This window comes from Lactuca virosa, chromosome 4 (genome assembly GCF_052849685.1).
Source record: "Lactuca virosa cultivar CGN04683 chromosome 4, Lactuca_virosa_CGN04683_v6, whole genome shotgun sequence".
Taxonomy (NCBI): Eukaryota; Viridiplantae; Streptophyta; class Magnoliopsida; order Asterales; family Asteraceae; genus Lactuca; species Lactuca virosa.
This window is the reverse complement of record NC_136429.1, coordinates 376,813,350-376,831,662: the sequence shown is the minus strand read 5'-3', so window position 1 is coordinate 376,831,662 and position 18,313 is coordinate 376,813,350. Positions and strand designations below refer to the sequence as shown.

Below are 18,313 nucleotides of genomic sequence, written 5' to 3'. Positions count from 1 at the left end.
TAGTAGTACAAATTCTTATAAACGAAAGACCTGAAATTCTTTGTTATCGTTAGTAGCTATCATTATAGGTATTTATTATTTTATATCTTGCTCGAAAGTATTCAATTCATGATCATATAGGAGGCTTATCGTCATTTTCACCTTGTATCTTTTAGAAAAAGATGCCTCCCAGAAAGAGACCCAATAGGAAGAACAACGACCCTCCGCCGCCACCACCTCCTTAGTTCGATCCTGCCATGTTCCAGGCAGCAGTTACAGCCATTGTGGCTGCCGCGATGGCGCAAATAAACCCCGGTGGTGCTAGTGGATCAACAAGTGGTACTCATTCCCAGAATCTTGACGGCAATCAGGGACACCCGAAGGAATGTTCCTATAAAGACTTCATGAATGCCAAGCCTAAATCTTTCGATGGTAATGGAGGAGTCATTGCCATAACCCGATGGTTCGAGAAGATCGAATCCATTTTCGAGATTTGCGCATGTTCTGAGGAAAACAAGGTGAAGTTTGCAGCCTGCACTTTCACTGATAGAGCATTGACTTGGTGGAATAGCCGGGTCAAATCCCTAACTCTGCCAGTAACGAATGCCATGGGTTGGGAAAGCTTAAAAGAACTTATGCTTGCTGAGTACTGCCCAAGGGGCGAGGTGCAGAAGTTGGAGCACGAGCTCTGGAACCTAAAGATGAAGGGTTCCGACATCGCTACTTATATAGCTAGATTCTGTCATCTGGCTCTTCTCTGTCCGGGAATGGTCACCCCGGAAAGGAAGAAAATAGAGAGATACATTTGGGGATTGACGCCCCCAACTCAAGGAAATGTCTTGGCTGCTAAGCCTTCCACTTTTGACAGCGCCAAGTGTCTGGCGCAGACCCTGATAGATCACGGGGTTGATCTTGATGAAGTAACAGCCGCTCCCGAACCAACAAAGGCGAGTGGTGGGAAGAAAAAGTTCTGGAACAAGCGAAACGGCCAGTCTTCACGGGAGCCCTCCAAGAAACAAAAAGTAGTGGTAGTTCATGATGCTAACACTCATGCCACTGTTCCTACAGCTCAAGCACCTACCAGTAGATACGTTGATACCCTTCCGAGGTGTGACAAGTGCAATTTTCATCATCATGGGCAGTGCCGCGAGATGTTATGCAATAGTTGTGGCAAGAAGGGGCACACAGCTCGATTTTGCAAGACACCAGCCCAACCAACCAATCAGGCTCCTGCGAAAGGAGTGCCATGCATTCCTAGCCCATGTCGTTGACGAAAAGCAAAAAGTTAAAGACCTCGAGAGCATGCCCAAAGTCTGCAACTTTCTGGATGTCTTCCCCGAAGATCTTCCCGGAATCCCTCTCGAGTGCCAAGTCGAGTTCCGTATCGACTTAATTCCCGGAGCTACGCCCGTAGCTAAATCTCCATACCGTCTAGCACCGGCAGAAATGCAAGATTTATCCAGCCAGCTTAATGAACTACTCAGTAAGAGATTCATCCGACCAAGTTCCTCACCCTAGGTAGCCCCGATCTTGTTTGTGAAGAAGAAAGATGGATCCTTTCGGATGTGCATAGATTATTGTGAACTGAACAAGCTTACCATCAAGAACCGTTATCCCCTACCCAGAATCGACGACCTCTTCGATCAACTTCAAGGAGTCGGCTACTTCTCAAAGATAGACCTAAGATCAGGGTACCATCAACTACAATTCCATAAGAGTGATGTTCCTAAGACAGCATTTCGGACTCGGTATGGTCACTACGAGTTTGTAGTAATGCCCTTTGGTCTAACCAACACACCGGCGGTATTCATGGATCTAATGAATCGAGTGTGCCGCCCTTTCCTAGACAGGTTCGTAATCGTGTTCATTGATGATATACTTGTCTACTCTCGGAGTGAGGAAGATCATAGACAACACTTTAGGTTAGTGTTAGAAACACTAAGGGCGGAGAAACTTTATGCAAAATTTTCAAAGTGCGAATTCTAGATCAGGATAGTAACTTTCCTTGGTCACGTGGTTAGAGAGGAAGGCATACACATAGACCCTTCTAAATTAAAGCGATTGAGAATTGGTCAGCACCGAAGACGCCCACATAAATCCATCAATTCTTGGGTCTCGCTGGCTACTATCGCAGATTTATCTAGAATTTCTCCAGGATTGCTAAGCCTTTAACCACCCTGACTCAGAAAGGTGTATCCTTTTGTTGGGGAGAAAAGCAAGACATTGTGTTTCAAACATTAAAGCAGGCCCTATGCAGTTCACTTATCTTGTCTCTGCCTGAAGGGACGGAGGACTTCGTGGTCTACTGTGATGCAACCAGTCAGGTCCTAGGTTGTGTGCTCATGCAACGAGGAAAGGTTATTGCCTACGCCTCAAGACAGCTGAAAGCACACGAGGTCAACTACACAACTCACGATTTGGAGTTGGGAGCAGTGGTCTTTGCGTTAAAGATTTGGAGACATTATCTAGACGGAACCAAGTGTACTGTCTTCACCGACCATAAGAGCCTTCAACATATCTTCGATCAGAAAGAGTTGAACATGAAGCAACGACGGTGGGTAGAGCTACTCAGTGATTATGAGTGCAAAATACGCTACCATCCCGGCAAGGCCAATGTGGTAGCGGATGCCCTCAGCCAGAAGGAGTATTCAGGTCGTAGAGTGAAGGCACTAACAATGACCATCCATTCCCATATGTCCGCTCAAATCAGAGAGGCTCAGCTGGAAGCCTTAAAACCAGAGAACATGTCGGGTGAAGCCTTGAGGGGAATGGAAAAGAACTTGGAGATCAGAGGAGGCGGTGTTTACTATTTCATGAACCGGATCTGGACCCCAAAGTTTGGCGGTTACAGGGAGGTTGTCATGAACGAAGCTCACAAGACTAGATACTTCGTTCACCCAGGTTCGGATAAGATGTACCTGGATCTCAAAAAGCTCTATTGGTGGCCGAATATGAAAGCAGAGATCGCTACCTTCATGAGCAAGTGCCTGACTTGCGCCAAGGTGAAGGTGGAATATCAAAAGCCCTCAGGTCTACTTCAGCAGCCAGAAATACTTGAGTGGAAGTGGGAAAGGATCACGATGGATTTCATCACTAAGTTGCCCAAGTCTCCGAGTGGGTACGATACCATCTGGGTAATTGTCGATCGACTGACTAAATCTGCCCACTTCCTGCCAATCAAAGAGACATTCAAGATGGAGAGACTTACACGAATCTACATCCAAGAGATAGTTCGTCTGCATGGTGTACCTGTTTCCATTATCTCCGATCAGGATAGGAGATTCACCTCGAGATTTTGGCAGTCTCTGCAGAAGGCTCTTGGAACTAAGCTGGATATGAGCACAGCTTACCATCCACAGACAGACGGGTAGAGTGAGAGGACCATTCAGACATTGGAAGACATGTTGAGAGCATGTGTCATAGACTTTGGTAAATCGTGGGACACCCATTGGCCCTTGGTCGAGTTCTCCTACAACAACAGCTACCACACCAGCATCAAGGTTGCGCCATTTGAACCCCTCTATGGCCGTAAGTGCAGATCCCCTCTGTGATGGGCTGAAGTGGGTGACACGGAGCTAGTTAAAGGTCAAGTCCCCGATAGCACTCTCTTTGACAACCGTCAAAATTGAGTCAAGTCAAAGTCAAACAAAGTCAACAAGTCAAAACCAATCGACTAAATTAACCCTTGTATATTAGGGTTTACACTATGTAATTACTGTACAATGCAATATCTTAATGAGAGAAACATCATTTGGAAAGTTCGTGTGTTGAATTTCCTAAGTAAACATTGAACCAAAACGATAAAACATTATTGCACACTCATCGGGAGTGTGTACGACACCAAAACACGGTTTAACGGGGTTTACGAACCTTGCGTTGTGAAGCCGGACACTCAAATTAATCACAAACGAAACCTCTCTAAATCGTTTTCACTCTATCTCTTTCTATTTAAAATTCTCCCAAATCTCTCTCAAAAGTTACTTTAACTTTTTGTAATCATTCGGGCCATCCCGACCCTTAACCGGGTCAAAACCCACTTGAAACGGGGTAAAAACGGGTAAAATAACCTTAAGGAACCAAAACCCTCCTATTAGAAGCGAAGCCTCTCATGAGAAGCCTCTCAGGACCGAAGCCTCTCAGGACCGAAGCCTCTCATGAGAAGCCTCTCAGGACCGAAGCCTCTCATTAGAAGCCTCTTAGGACAGAAGCCTCGCATGAGAAGCCTCTCAGACAGCCCATACGAGAGGTCTCGCAGACGGCCCCTTTTTACCGGTTTTTCGACTACGACTTCGTTTTAACTCCGTTTTTCATTATTTTTACGTGGGATTTTCACCCAAAACTTTATTTTATAAACTAAGGCCCCAAAATATATAAATCTCCAGGGTTTTTATAAAAATATATTAAAAGAATTAGTGGTTGAACTAATTATTGAGGGAATATTTGCTTTTCCTTAATTTATGGCAAAAGCAAACCACCACCACCTCACTCTATGATTAGCCACTCTTTCCCACTACCCCTTGTCTCCTTAGTGGACCTTTACACCCAATCTCCAGCTCTTCCCACGTTCTAAGAGCTGGAGGATTGATCCTCTCTCCTCATTCTCCATAAAGTTCTTTCATTCTACACTTAGCAACCAAAGGACACTCTCCAAAATTCTCTCATCTTTTCTCTCAACTTCAAGAACTTCAAGGCTTTCTTCAGGGATTTCTTTCTTCAATTAGTAAGTATCTTCATCATTCATATAATTATTACACTTCATTCTACTCAAATCATTGATATCTTACACAAATTCCATCTTATTCGGTGTTAGATTCTCGAATCATCAAGACATCTTCTTAGTGTTCTTGGGTTGAACACTTCCTCTCTCTCACTTTCATCTACTGAAACCACATAAGGTGAGTTCATACCCCTACATTTACATGTTTTTCTTAAGTTTTAAGGGGGGAATACAAGTAAAATCATCAAGAACACAATTAAACTTTTTCTATCAGATTACATCAGAAAAGATGAACTTCGATCATGGACTGTTTTGGTCAACTTAAATATTTTAGTTTTCAAAACTGTTCCAGGTGCAAGTATTTCAAACGCTTAGCTTTAAAATGGCTACTTGCACATCTCCATATGATTTTTCTACAATTTATGGTGATTTTTACAAAACTGCCTGTCATTTCAGAGGCAAACCCGGACCAGTCTGTGATTATGAATATTTTCACCTCTGTTAGAGATCACTAAAAATCATGATAAAATTTACGAACAAACTAGACTCATATTCAAAACTCTCAGAATTTGCGGATTTGGATTTAGAGCCTTGATGATTTTTCTATAAATTTTCTAAGAACAGTAACAGAAACTGTATTCAACGAAAAGTTGCTGTCAATTTCATTTCACCTTGTAACATGTTGAGCAAGGTGTATATCTTTATGTGATTATATGTTATTGCAATATATGACATTTTATCTTAATATTTAGACACACATCAGTTTACAAATGGATTTGGACATATAAAATATAAAGAATAACAAGTGATTATAATAAAAGTACAACCGATACATTCAAACATTTAATAAACTATTTTGAATATAGTTTGCATACATTACTACGTACTACCCTTGGTTGATAAACTATAATAGGTATAGTTTATGATACATTACATAACACATACATTTAAAAATGGTACATTTATACAAAGGATATTTTCATTAAGCAAGGTACGGCCATACGGTACCAAGTTTTCATAACACGTAATTCCGTTAATGACTTTGTGAGACATTTACTTCAAATTACCATTAAGTCATGTATTGTAACCAGAGTCTCCTTGAGGGAGAGCGTGATAGTTGTGTATAGATCTATATTGGGTTTGACAAACCCACACCTAAACTGCATGCAACAGTTAGACCGATAGGTCTGGGGTGACAAATGTCATAACATTTCCGACGCCTGAAGAACGTCGTTTTAGGCAACCTTGGTCATAGTATGGTTATAATAAACTCACATAAAGTATTAATAAACATTGGAATTTACGGGAACTTCATTAAAATTTAACGAGTTTATGTCGATTTAAACTTGCATTGTTTTACTATAAATATGACAAATTACTTGTACATTTCGGTCTTTGGGTTTTAAGACTACATTTACACATTAAGGAAAATATTGGATTTTCTAACACAAATACTACTTTTACAAACGAAAGGCTTTTAATAATACCAAACAAAAGCTTATGAACTCACCAACCTTTGTGTTGACACTTTTTTAAACAACTTGTATTCTCAGAAAATCATTAAACAGGTAACCAAGTGCTATTGAGGATGGGGCGCTAAGGCGTCTACTATTTCATATTTTGTCAACATATTGTAATTGATTCGTAAACATGTAATTCATACAATGATGTCACTTTTTCAATTATATATATGTTGGTTGTGTTTGCTTCAATTACTATTACAATTGTTGTTATGATACTATACATGAAGTCCTCCACCCCCGGACGTTTCCGCCATCCTTGGTTTGGGGGTGTGACAGATTGGTATCAGAGCACAGTTTATAGTGAATTAAGTATATCAAACCACATAAGATATACAAACTATAAACACAATTGGGACTAATAGTCTCTGATTTGTGCATTTTTCAAATAAATATACTCTTAGAAAATAAATGATTTTCTTGATTAAAGTATACATACATACATTACATGCTCGCATGGTATCATAACTAGCGAAAACATAAAGCAAAAGAAGAAGAGTTGAACATTTTGTGTATGCCTTAGTATATGTGGATTAAATCTGGGAAGGATATAGTCTGATCAACTATATCTGTCCGGGAATTGACTTGCATATACCGGGGGATGGTCAGGATAGGCAACAAATCTAACAAACCTAATAACAGACTACAAAGGATACTTTAAGAACTCAAAACTAAACATTTACAAATACTATAGGAGTATTTTGTGTTACTATAATAAATTATCTGAGAATTAAATAGGTCTTTATTTATAGATCAATAGCTGCTAAGTGGATGCGCTAAGGTCATATGTAACTAAGATGCTATAGACTTAGAATTTATGTATCTTTGTTTCACTTCCTGTCCTTGTTTGGTTGTGGTCTTGGAGTTAGGGTCATCTATTCGAAGGACTATTATATCTTAATCACATATGACTGGTATGCACTTTGCAACTAATTAAGTAACCGATAAAGATCATTTTAAAATATAATATATTAATTATGTCCCGACTAAATTAGTATATGTGAAACTTTTACAAACAGTCATATACTTGGAAACAAGGAAACTCAAATAAAATATTTTATACTTTCATTTTACCTCATAACCCAATGTATTGGGTCAATTAAAAGTATAAAATCGTATGTATCGTAAACATACCGGAAAACAACGTAATAATATACTTTATGTATAAAAGATTTCTCTTCCTATAAATATACTTTTACTAAAAGTACATTGGTTTACGACTTATGACAGAACCATGCCGCCAAGGAGAAGACCAAGACCTTCCGGCAACACAGCAACACCTCCTCCGCCGCTGCCTCCACAGTTTGATCCTGCGATGTTCCAGGCTGCAGTAACAGCAGCCGTAGCGTCCGCAATATCGCAGATAGGGACAAACGGAGCTGGTGGTTCTGGATCGGGTGCTACAAACTCTAACCACGGAGACAATACGTGGCGTGCAAGAGAGTGTTCCTACAAAGACTTCACCAATGGCAAACCCGACAACTTCAATGGGAGCGGGGGAGTCATCACTTTAATGCAATGGTTTGAAAAGACCGAAGTAGTCTTTCAGGTGTGCTCTTGCCCCGAAGCGAGCAAAGTTAAGTTCGCAGCCTTCACTTTCACCGGCCGGGCCCTTACTTGGTGGAACTGCCAGATTAATTCACTTACTCTCGAAGTGGCTAGCTCCATAACCTGGGCAGAACTAAAAACGTTGATGATGAAGGAGTACTGCCCGAGAGGTGAGATTCAAAAGCTGGAACAAGAACTTTGGAACCTCAGGATGACGGGCTCCGACCTTGAAACCTACACCACCCGATTCAATGAATTGGCTCTCCTCTGCCCAACAATGGTTACTCCGGAGGAGAAAAAGGTGGAGCGATACCTTTGGGAACTGTCTCCCCAAGTGCAAAGTAGTGTCCTGGCTTCAAGGCCAACTACTTTTGACAGTACCAGGGAGCTGGCACAACAACTTGTTGACCATCGAGCCGGTCATAATACTACAACCACCACCACTGATCAATCAAAAGGGGGAAACAACAAAAGGAAGTTCTGGAACCAAAAGAAGAGCCAACCAGCACAGGACCCCGCTAAGAAGCAACAAACTGTTGCTGTCCATGCTGCCACTAATGCTGCCACTACTGCACCACCGAAGCCATATGCTGGAACCCTACCCAAGTGCAACAAGTGCAACTTTCACCACAATGGTGCTTGTAGGGAGATGCACTGTAACAACTGCGACAGGAAGGGGCACACTGCTCGTTTCTGTAAAGCGCCGGCTCGACCAATCAACCAAGTCGCCAGTACGGGGGCAACCCGAACCTGCTACAACTGTGGAGACGCAGGTCACTTCAAAAGAAACTGCCCCAAAGCACAAGCCCCTAATGCTGGTGGAGTAGGAAGAGTCCTGGCAATAGGACATGGGGAAGCAGTCGAGGATCCCACGGTGGTTACTGGTACGTTTCTCCTCAATAACTCTTATGCATGCGTACTATTCGATAGTGGAGCGGAGAGGAGTTTCGTGAGCCACCAATATAAACAATTACTTGAACAAAATCCCCAATCACTAAAGGATACTTATGTAGTAGAAATGGCAAATGGGAAAGTAGAACGCACTAGCGATATATACTCAGAGTGTACTCTCACTCTAGACAACCATACATTTAAAATTGACCTGATGCCGGTCACCATAAAAAGCTTCGACGTAATCATCGGGATGGATTGGTTAGTTCCTCACCGTGCCGACATTCTATGTTACGAAAGGGCCGTTCGCCTCAATCTACCAAATGACGAAACCCTTCTCATCTATGGTGACAAACCTAATGCGAATTTACAAATCATCTCATGCATCAAAGCCCAAAAGTATCTCCGGAAGGAGTACCACGCCTTCTTGGCCCACGTAGTAGACAAGAAACAAGACGTGAAAGACATCAAAGACATCCCCGAAGTGTGTAACTTCCCGGATATGTTCCCAGAAGATCTTCCTGGTGTACCACTCGCACGACAAGTCGATTTCAGAATTGACTTAGTACCCGGAGCTACCCCCGTAGCCAGAGCTCCATACCGCCTCGCACCAACAGAAATGCAAGAGTTGTCCAGTCAGTTGAACGAGCTTTTGAGCAAAGGGTTCATCAGACCAAGCTTCTCACCTTAGGGAGCACCAGTCCTTTTTGTAAAGAAGAAGGACGGATCCTTTCGCATGTGCATCGACTACCGGGAACTAAACAAACTCACCATCAAGAACCGATATCCTCTACCCCGAATCGACGACCTTTTCGACCAACTCCAAGGAGCAAATTTCTTCTCAAAGATCGACCTAAGGTCAGGTTACCATCAGCTACGAGTTCAAGAAGAAGATATTCCCAAAACTGCATTCAGAACTCGCTATGGGAACTACGAGTTTGTGGTGATGTCCTTCGGTTTAACAAACGCACCTACGGTATTCATGGACCTAATGAATAGAGTGTGTCGACCCTACCTAGACAAGTTTGTAATCGTATTCATCGACGATATCTTGATCTACTCGCGAAGCGAAGAAGAGCATCGCCTACATCTACGCCAAGTGCTAGAGACACTAAGAGCGGAGAAGCTTTATGCTAAGTTCTCTAAGTGTGAATTCTGGATTAGAGAAGTGGATTTCCTTGGTCATGTGGTAAGTGAGAAAGGCATACATGTGGATCCCTCCAAAATCAAGGCAATCGAGAATTGGTCAGCACCCAAGACGCCAACCGAAATTCGACAATTCCTTGGGCTTGCTGGCTACTACCGAAGATTTATACAAAACTTCTCCAAGATTGCGAAACCACTCACCACCTTGACGCAGAAAGGTGTGATATTCAAGTGGGAAAATAAACAAGAAACTGCTTTCCAAACGTTAAAACAAGCCCTATGCAACGCACCGATCTTGTCTCTCCCAGAGGGAACCGAGGACTTCGTAGTGTACTGTGATGCTTCAAATCAAGGCCTCGGATGTGTGCTCATGCAGAGAGGGAAGGTTATCGCGTATGCATCAAGACAGCTTAAGACGCACGAGGTTAATTATACTACGCACGACCTGGAATTAGGAGCAGTAGTATTCGCTTTGAAGATCTGGAGACACTACCTCTACGGCACGAAATGCACTATCTTCACTGATCACAAAAGTCTTCAGCATATCCTCAATCAAAAAGAGCTCAACATGCGACAGAGGAGATGGGTAGAGTTGCTGAATGACTACGAGTGCGAAATTCGTTATCATCCGGGCAAGGCCAATGTAGTGGCCGATGCTCTAAGCAGGAAGGAGTACTCGGGCCGCCGAGTAAAATCCTTAACAATGACAATCCATTCCCACCTGACCATACAAATCAAGGAAGCTCAACTGGAAGCTTTGAAACCAGAAAAGGTGGCAGGAGAGACATTAAGGGGAATGGATAAAAACTTAGAAGTCAAGGATGATGGAGCACGTTATATCATGAACCGGATTTGGACACCGAAGTTCGGTGGACTCCGAGATGTCGTCATGAATGAAGCACACAAGACTCGATACTCCATCCATCCCGGGTCAGATAAGATGTATCTGGACCTCAAGAAATTATACTGGTGGCCGAACATGAAAGCTGAGATTGCTACCTATGTGAGCAAGTGCCTGACTTGCGCCAAGGTCAAAATCGAATACCAGAAACCATCCGGGCTATTACAATAGCCGGATATACCTGAGTGGAAGTGGGAACGAATAACCATGGACTTCATAACCAAGCTGCCTAAGACATCGGGCGGGCTTGACACCATATGGGTAATCGTAGACAGATTGACCAAATCAGCACACTTCCTACCGATAAAAGAAACCGACAAGATGGAGAAGCTGACTAGAACGTACATCAAAGAGATTGTACGACTCCATGGTGTGCCGATATCCATTATCTCCGATAGAGATAGTAGATTTACCTCACGGTTTTGGCAGTCTCTACAAAAATCATTGGGAACTAGGCTTGACATGAGTACGGCCTACCACCCACAAACCGACGGACAGAGCGAACGAACCATTCAAACGTTGGAAGACATGTTAAGAGCTTGTGTGATAGACTTCGGTAAAGCATGGGATACCCATCTACCGCTTATCGAATTCTCCTACAATAACAGCTATCATACTAGCATCAAAGTCGCTCCATTCGAAGCTCTTTACGGTCGCAAATGCAGATCACCCCTGTGTTGGGCTAAGGTGGGGGATACACAGCTAGCTAGAGGGCAAGTCTCTAATAGCACCCTCACTGGCCCTGAAATCATAAGGGAAACCACAAAAAAGATTGTTCAAATTCGAGAAAGACTGAAAGCGTCTCGCGATCGGCAAAAGAGTTACGCAGACAAACGACGCAAACCCTTGGAATTCCAGGTGGGTGATCGTGTACTACTAAAAGTTTCCCCTTAGAAAGGAATGATACGATTCGGCAAACGCGGGAAACTAAATCCAAGGTACATCGGGCCATTCGAAATCCTTGCTAGGATTGGGCCAGTAGCATACAAACTTCGATTACCTCAGGAACTCGACAAAGTACATCCCACATTTCACGTGTCGAACCTAAAGAAATGTTTGTCTGATGAGACACTCGTAATACCACTCGACGAAATCGAAGTTAACGAAAATCTCCACTTCGTGGAGGAACCAGTCGAAATCATGGATCGGGAAATCAAACGAACGAAACAAAGTCGTATTCCCATCGTGAAGGTCCGTTGGAACGCTAAACGAGGGCCTGAGTTCACCTGGGAACGCGAAGATCAAATGAAACAAAAATACCCACATCTTTTCCCAAACTCTTGATGTCCTAGTCAAATGCAAATTTCGGGACGAAATTCCTTCTAACGGGGGGATGATGTGACAACCGTCAAAATTGAGTCAAGTCAAAGTCAAACAAAGTCAACAGACGGGTAGAGTGAGAGGACCATTCAGACATTGGAAGACATGTTGAGAGCATGTGTCATAGACTTTGGTAAATCGTGGGACACCCATTGGCCCTTGGTCGAGTTCTCCTACAACAACAGCTACCACACCAGCATCAAGGTTGCGCCATTTGAACCCCTCTATGGCCGTAAGTGCAGATCCCCTCTGTGATGGGCTGAAGTGGGTGACACGGAGCTAGTTAAAGGTCAAGTCCCCGATAGCACTCTCTTTGACAACCGTCAAAATTGAGTCAAGTCAAAGTCAAACAAAGTCAACAAGTCAAAACCAATCGACTAAATTAACCCTTGTATATTAGGGTTTACACTATGTAATTACTGTACAATGCAATATCTTAATGAGAGAAACATCATTTGGAAAGTTCGTGTGTTGAATTTCCTAAGTAAACATTGAACCAAAACGATAAAACATTATTGCACACTCATCGGGAGTGTGTACGACACCAAAACACGGTTTAACGGGGTTTACGAACCTTGCGTTGTGAAGCCGGACACTCAAATTAATCACAAACGAAACCTCTCTAAATCGTTTTCACTCTATCTCTTTCTATTTAAAATTCTCCCAAATCTCTCTCAAAAGTTACTTTAACTTTTTGTAATCATTCGGGCCATCCCGACCCTTAACCGGGTCAAAACCCACTTGAAACGGGGTAAAAACGGGTAAAATAACCTTAAGGAACCAAAACCCTCCTATTAGAAGCGAAGCCTCTCATGAGAAGCCTCTCAGGACCGAAGCCTCTCATGAGAAGCCTCTCAGGACCGAAGCCTCTCAGGACAGAAGCCTCGCATGAGAAGCCTCTCAGACAGCCCATGCGAGAGGTCTCGCAGACGGCCCCTTTTTACCGGTTTTTCGACTACGACTTCGTTTTAACTCCGTTTTTCATTATTTTTACGTGGGATTTTCACCCAAAACTTTATTTTATAAACTAAGGCCCTAAAATATATAAATCTCCAGGGTTTTTATAAAAATATATTAAAAGAATTAGTGGTTGAACTAATTATTGAGGGAATATTTGTTTTTCCTTAATTTATGGCAAAAGCAAACCACCACCACCTCACTCTATGATTAGCCACTCTTTCCCACTACCCCTTGTCTCCTTAGTGGACCTTTACACCCAATCTCCAGCTCTTCCCACGTTCTAAGAGCTGGAGGATTGATCCTCTCTCCTCATTCTCCATAAAGTTCTTTCATTCTACACTTAGCAACCAAAGGACACTCTCCAAAATTCTCTCATCTTTTCTCTCAACATCAAGAACTTCAAGGCTTTCTTCAGGGATTTCTTTCTTCAATTAGTAAGTATCTTCATCATTCATATAATTATTACACTCCATTCTACTCAAATCATTGATATCTTACACAAATTCCATCTTATTCGGTGTTAGATTCTCGAATCATCAAGACATCTTCTTAGTGTTCTTGGGTTGAACACTTCCTCTCTCTCACTTTCATCTACTGAAACCACATAAGGTGAGTTCATACCCCTACATTTACATGTTTTTCTTAAGTTTTAAGGGGGGAATACAAGTAAAATCATCAAGAACACAATTAAACTTTTTCTATCAGATTACATCAGAAAAGATGAACTTAGATCATGGACTGTTTTGATCAACTTAAATATTTTAGTTTTCAAAACTGTTCCAGGTGCAAGTAGTTCAAACTCTTAGCTTTAAAATGGCTACTTGCACATCTCCATATGATTTTTCTACAATTTATGGTGATTTTTACAAAACTGCCTGTCATTTCAGAGGCAAACCCGGACCAGTCTGTGATTATGAATATTTTCACCTCTGTTAGAGATCACTAAAAATCATGATAAAATTTACGAAAAAACTAGACTCATATTCCAAACTCTCAGAATTTGCGGATTTGGATTTAGAGCCTTGATGATTTTTCTATAAATTTTCTAAGAACAGTAACAGAAACTGTATTCAACGAAAAGTTGCTGTCAATTTCATTTCACCTTGTAACATGTTGAGCAAGGTGTATATCTTTATGTGATTATACGTTATTGCAATATATGACATGTTATCTTAATATTTAGACACACATCAGTTTACAAATGGATTTGGACATATAAAATATAAAGAATAACAAGTGATTATAATCAAAGTACAACCGATACATTCAAACATTTAATAAACTATTTTGAATATAGTTTGCATACATTACTACGTACTACCCTTGGTTGATAAACTATAATAGGTATAGTTTATGATACATTACATAACACATACATTTAAAAAGAGTACATTTATACAAAGGATATTTTCATTAAGCAAGGTACGGCCATACGGTACCAAGTTTTCATAACACGTAATTCCGTTAATGACTTTGTGAGACATTTACTTCAAATTACCATTAAGTCATGTATTGTAACCAGAGTCTCCTTGAGGGAGAGCGTGATAGTTGTGTATAGATCTATATTGGGTTTTACAAACCCACACCTAAACTGCATGCAACAGTTAGACCGATAGGTCTGGGGTGACAAATGTCATAACATTTCCGACGCCTGAAGAACGTCGTTTTAGGCAACCTTGGTCATAGTATGGTTATAATAAACTCACATAAAGTATTAATAAACATTGGAATTTACGGGAACTTCATTAAAATTTAACGAGTTTATGTCGATTTAAACTTGCATTGTTTTACTATAAATATGACAAATTACTTGTACATTTCGGTCTTTGGGTTTTAAGACTACATTTACACATTAAGGAAAATATTGGATTTTCTAACACAAATACTACTTTTACAAACGAAAGGCTTTTAATAATACCAAACAAAAGCTTATGAACTCACCAACCTTTGTGTTGACACTTTTTCAAACAACTTGTATTCTCAGGAAATCATTAAACAGGTAACCAAGTGCTATTGAGGATGGGGCGCTAAGGCATCTACTATTTCATATTTTGTCAACATATTGTAATTGATTCGTAAACATGTAATTCATACAATGATGTCACTTTTTCAATTATATATATGTTGGTTGTGTTTGCTTCAATTACTATTACAATTGTTGTTATGATACTATACATGAAGTCCTCCACCCCCGGACGTTTCCGCCATCCTTGGTTTGGGGGTGTGACACTCTCACAGGCCCAGAAATCATCCGAGAAACTACAAAAAAGATCATACAAATCCGGGAACGACTAAAAGCTTCAATAGATAGACAAAAGAGCTACGCCGATAAGAGACGAAAACCTTTGGAGTTCCAGGTTGGTGACCGTGTTCTTTTGAAGGTCTCACCCTGAAAAGGCATGATACGCTTTGGAAAGCATGGAAAGCTGAATCTGAGATACATAGGACCATTCGAGATCCTCGCTAGGATCGGTCTCGTAGCATACAAACTTCAGTTACCCCAAGAACTTAGCAACATTCATCCTGTCTTCCACGTCTCGAACCTTAAAAAGTGTCTATCCGACGAGACCCTTGTGATTCCTCTTGATGAGATCGAGATCAACGAGAACCTCAATTTTGTGGAAGAACCAGTCGAAATCATGGATCGGGAAGTCAAGCAAACAAAACAAAGTCGCATACCAATAGTGAAGGTCCGCTGGAATGCCAAGCGGGGACCTGAATTCACTTGGGAGCGAGAAGATTCCATGAAACTGAAATACCCTCATCTTTTTCCGAGTCCATGATTTGTATTCTGAGTTTGAATTTCGGGACGAAATTCCCTCTAACGGGGGGATGATGTGACAACCCGAACCTTTTCCCGTTACCGTTAGCCAATTTTCGTTAATAAAATTTGAATTTTATTGAGTTCCGTCAAATTCCTTTGGTTTGGAAAATCATTTAATTATATAGTTAAATTTTAGATATATGAGTCGGAACCAAAATCACGTGAAAAACCCGAGTTTTCTTTTAGTTTTCGGCCTGAGTGACGTTCACGGCCGTAAATGTGACAACCATCAAATTTCGGTCAAGTCAAAGTCAAACAAAGTCAACAAGTTAAACCGGTCAACTCCATTAACCCTTGTATGTTAGGGTATACGTTATGTAATCACTGTACAATTCGCTATTTTAATGAGAAAACATCATTTGGAAAGTTCATGTGTTTGATATTCCTTAGCCTTAACAGTGCTAAACAACGAACCAAAGCGATAAAACACTATTGCACAATCATCGGGATTGTGTAGGACACTAAATCATGGCTTAACGGGGTCTATGGACCTTGCGTTGCGAAGCCGGACACTCAAAAAGATCACAAACGAAACCTCTCTCAATCTCATTCAAACCCTACTCAAGATTACTTGACGCTAATAGGATCAAAACTCATACACTACGATATAAATTGACGTTAATAGCAACATAGTATAGTACAACGTTATAACTATAATCAAATTAAATTATGATACCATATTAAAATCAAATCAAAGTATAATGCTCTAATTAAATTTAAAAGAATCAAACTTGAATGCTATAATTAAACTTCAAATCAAAGTAGATTGTTATAATCAAATAATAACTCATCTTTTATAAAACTCCATTTTTATAAACTTTACATTAAATTTTATAAAACTCTATTTTTATAAACTTTACATTAAATTTTATAAAACTCTTATATTAATTATGTAAAAGATGCTTGTGTTAGTGGGAAATTATGAAGACCACCAAAAGCAAAAAGATTATTCCCATGGTCTCTCACTCACACCTCCCATCCACTTTCATTTCCTTTTTCTCCCAACACATTATTCTCTTCACCACTTAAACCTTCTCTATTCTTTCTCTCACTCTCAATCTCGAAATTCATCCAAGAAATACTCATATTCCAGCCAAGAACAATCTATTATACTCAAATCTTCATCCCTCTTGAAGCATTCATCAAGGTATGTTGTTAAAAGTTTCAAATTCATACAAGAAACAAATTAAATCCACCAAAATATCTAAAACTCATTTTATGCATAAACCTGATTTTTTTCAGAATCCCATCAATAAAATAAGAAGTTCTGGAAATTTTCAGAAAATAACTTATTTTTATTGAATTACTATAATTATTGCAATAAAGTAGGGCAATAATTCACATAAAATACTTTTTTCATTCAATAAATTCTGAAAAAATTTTGGGATGACCAATATATTGGTTAAACATAATTTATGAAGTTTCATGCATTTATATTACTGTTTACTATTATTTATGATTTTATTGATTAATTAATAATGAAATATATAAAAAATACTTACCATAGTCACAAATATCCGAAACTTATACACTGCGCTCTATATCATGTTATAAAACTATGGTTAATTTTACAGAATTTTTGGGAATCATTTATTATTTTTCCCGAATTTTGTTGTTGTTTAATCATTAAAGTATTAAATAAATACTAAAACAGTTCATAAAAATATAAAAATTTTACAGTAATTAATATTGTATGAAATAATGATTTCCTAATAATTTCATAATTTTTCAATACTGTGTACTATTTAAAACCATTTTCCTAAGTATTTAAGCATGTAAAAATGCATTTTAATAATTATTTCATATAAATAATTGTTAAAATCTGTAAATAATTATAATTGGGCAAATTATTATTTTAATAAGAAATTATTAAAATCTGGCCTAAATTGAAAATATAAATTAATTATGCAAAGTAATTAATTCAATTTAAAATTCATTTAACAAATGAATACCTTAATATTATAATCAAAATGAATTATTGTTAATTCATCTAATATAAGAATATGTGTCTAATTATTTGTATTAGTACTCTATTCTCGTTTAGCAGTTCCTAAACCAAAACTATTAATTATATTAGGTTCTACGTCATTTTGACCCGAACCGTCTATCGTACGACACACGCATTTCGTTTTGGGACTAATGTGAGTAATCTACCCCATACTTTATAATTTTCAATACTTTTGGGGTGTATCATGTGGTTCTAATATATTCCAACTTCATTTTATTGTTTTATCACAATTGAGACATTGTTGGGACATTTATACGTGAGTCATTAATTGTATAACTATTGTTTGTTTACGCTACATGTACTTGTAGTGCATTACCATTTTTAGTCTAATCTCCATGACTATGCCCGTGTTCTTGAGGTACGTTATGGACAATAATAGCGCTATTGGGTTGACCACCCTGCCTTGGGACGCTAAGGTGATTGATCGCACGTGGTTGAGTGTGTATGATGATTAGATGCTCCATCCTATATATATTTATATATATATATTTATATATAT

General features: G+C 39.7%; 1 long non-coding RNA gene across 1 annotated transcript; it reads left to right on the top strand.

Annotated features, from left to right (window-relative positions):
- Positions 1 to 13,339: 13,339 nt before the first annotated feature.
- On the top strand, positions 13,340 to 15,018 carry LOC145109602 (uncharacterized). The gene is made up of 3 exons (XR_013709096.1): positions 13,340 to 13,416; positions 13,507 to 13,591; positions 14,967 to 15,018. It is a non-coding gene; the product is annotated as an uncharacterized LOC145109602 (long non-coding RNA).
- The last annotated feature ends 3,295 nt before the right edge of the window (positions 15,019 to 18,313 follow it).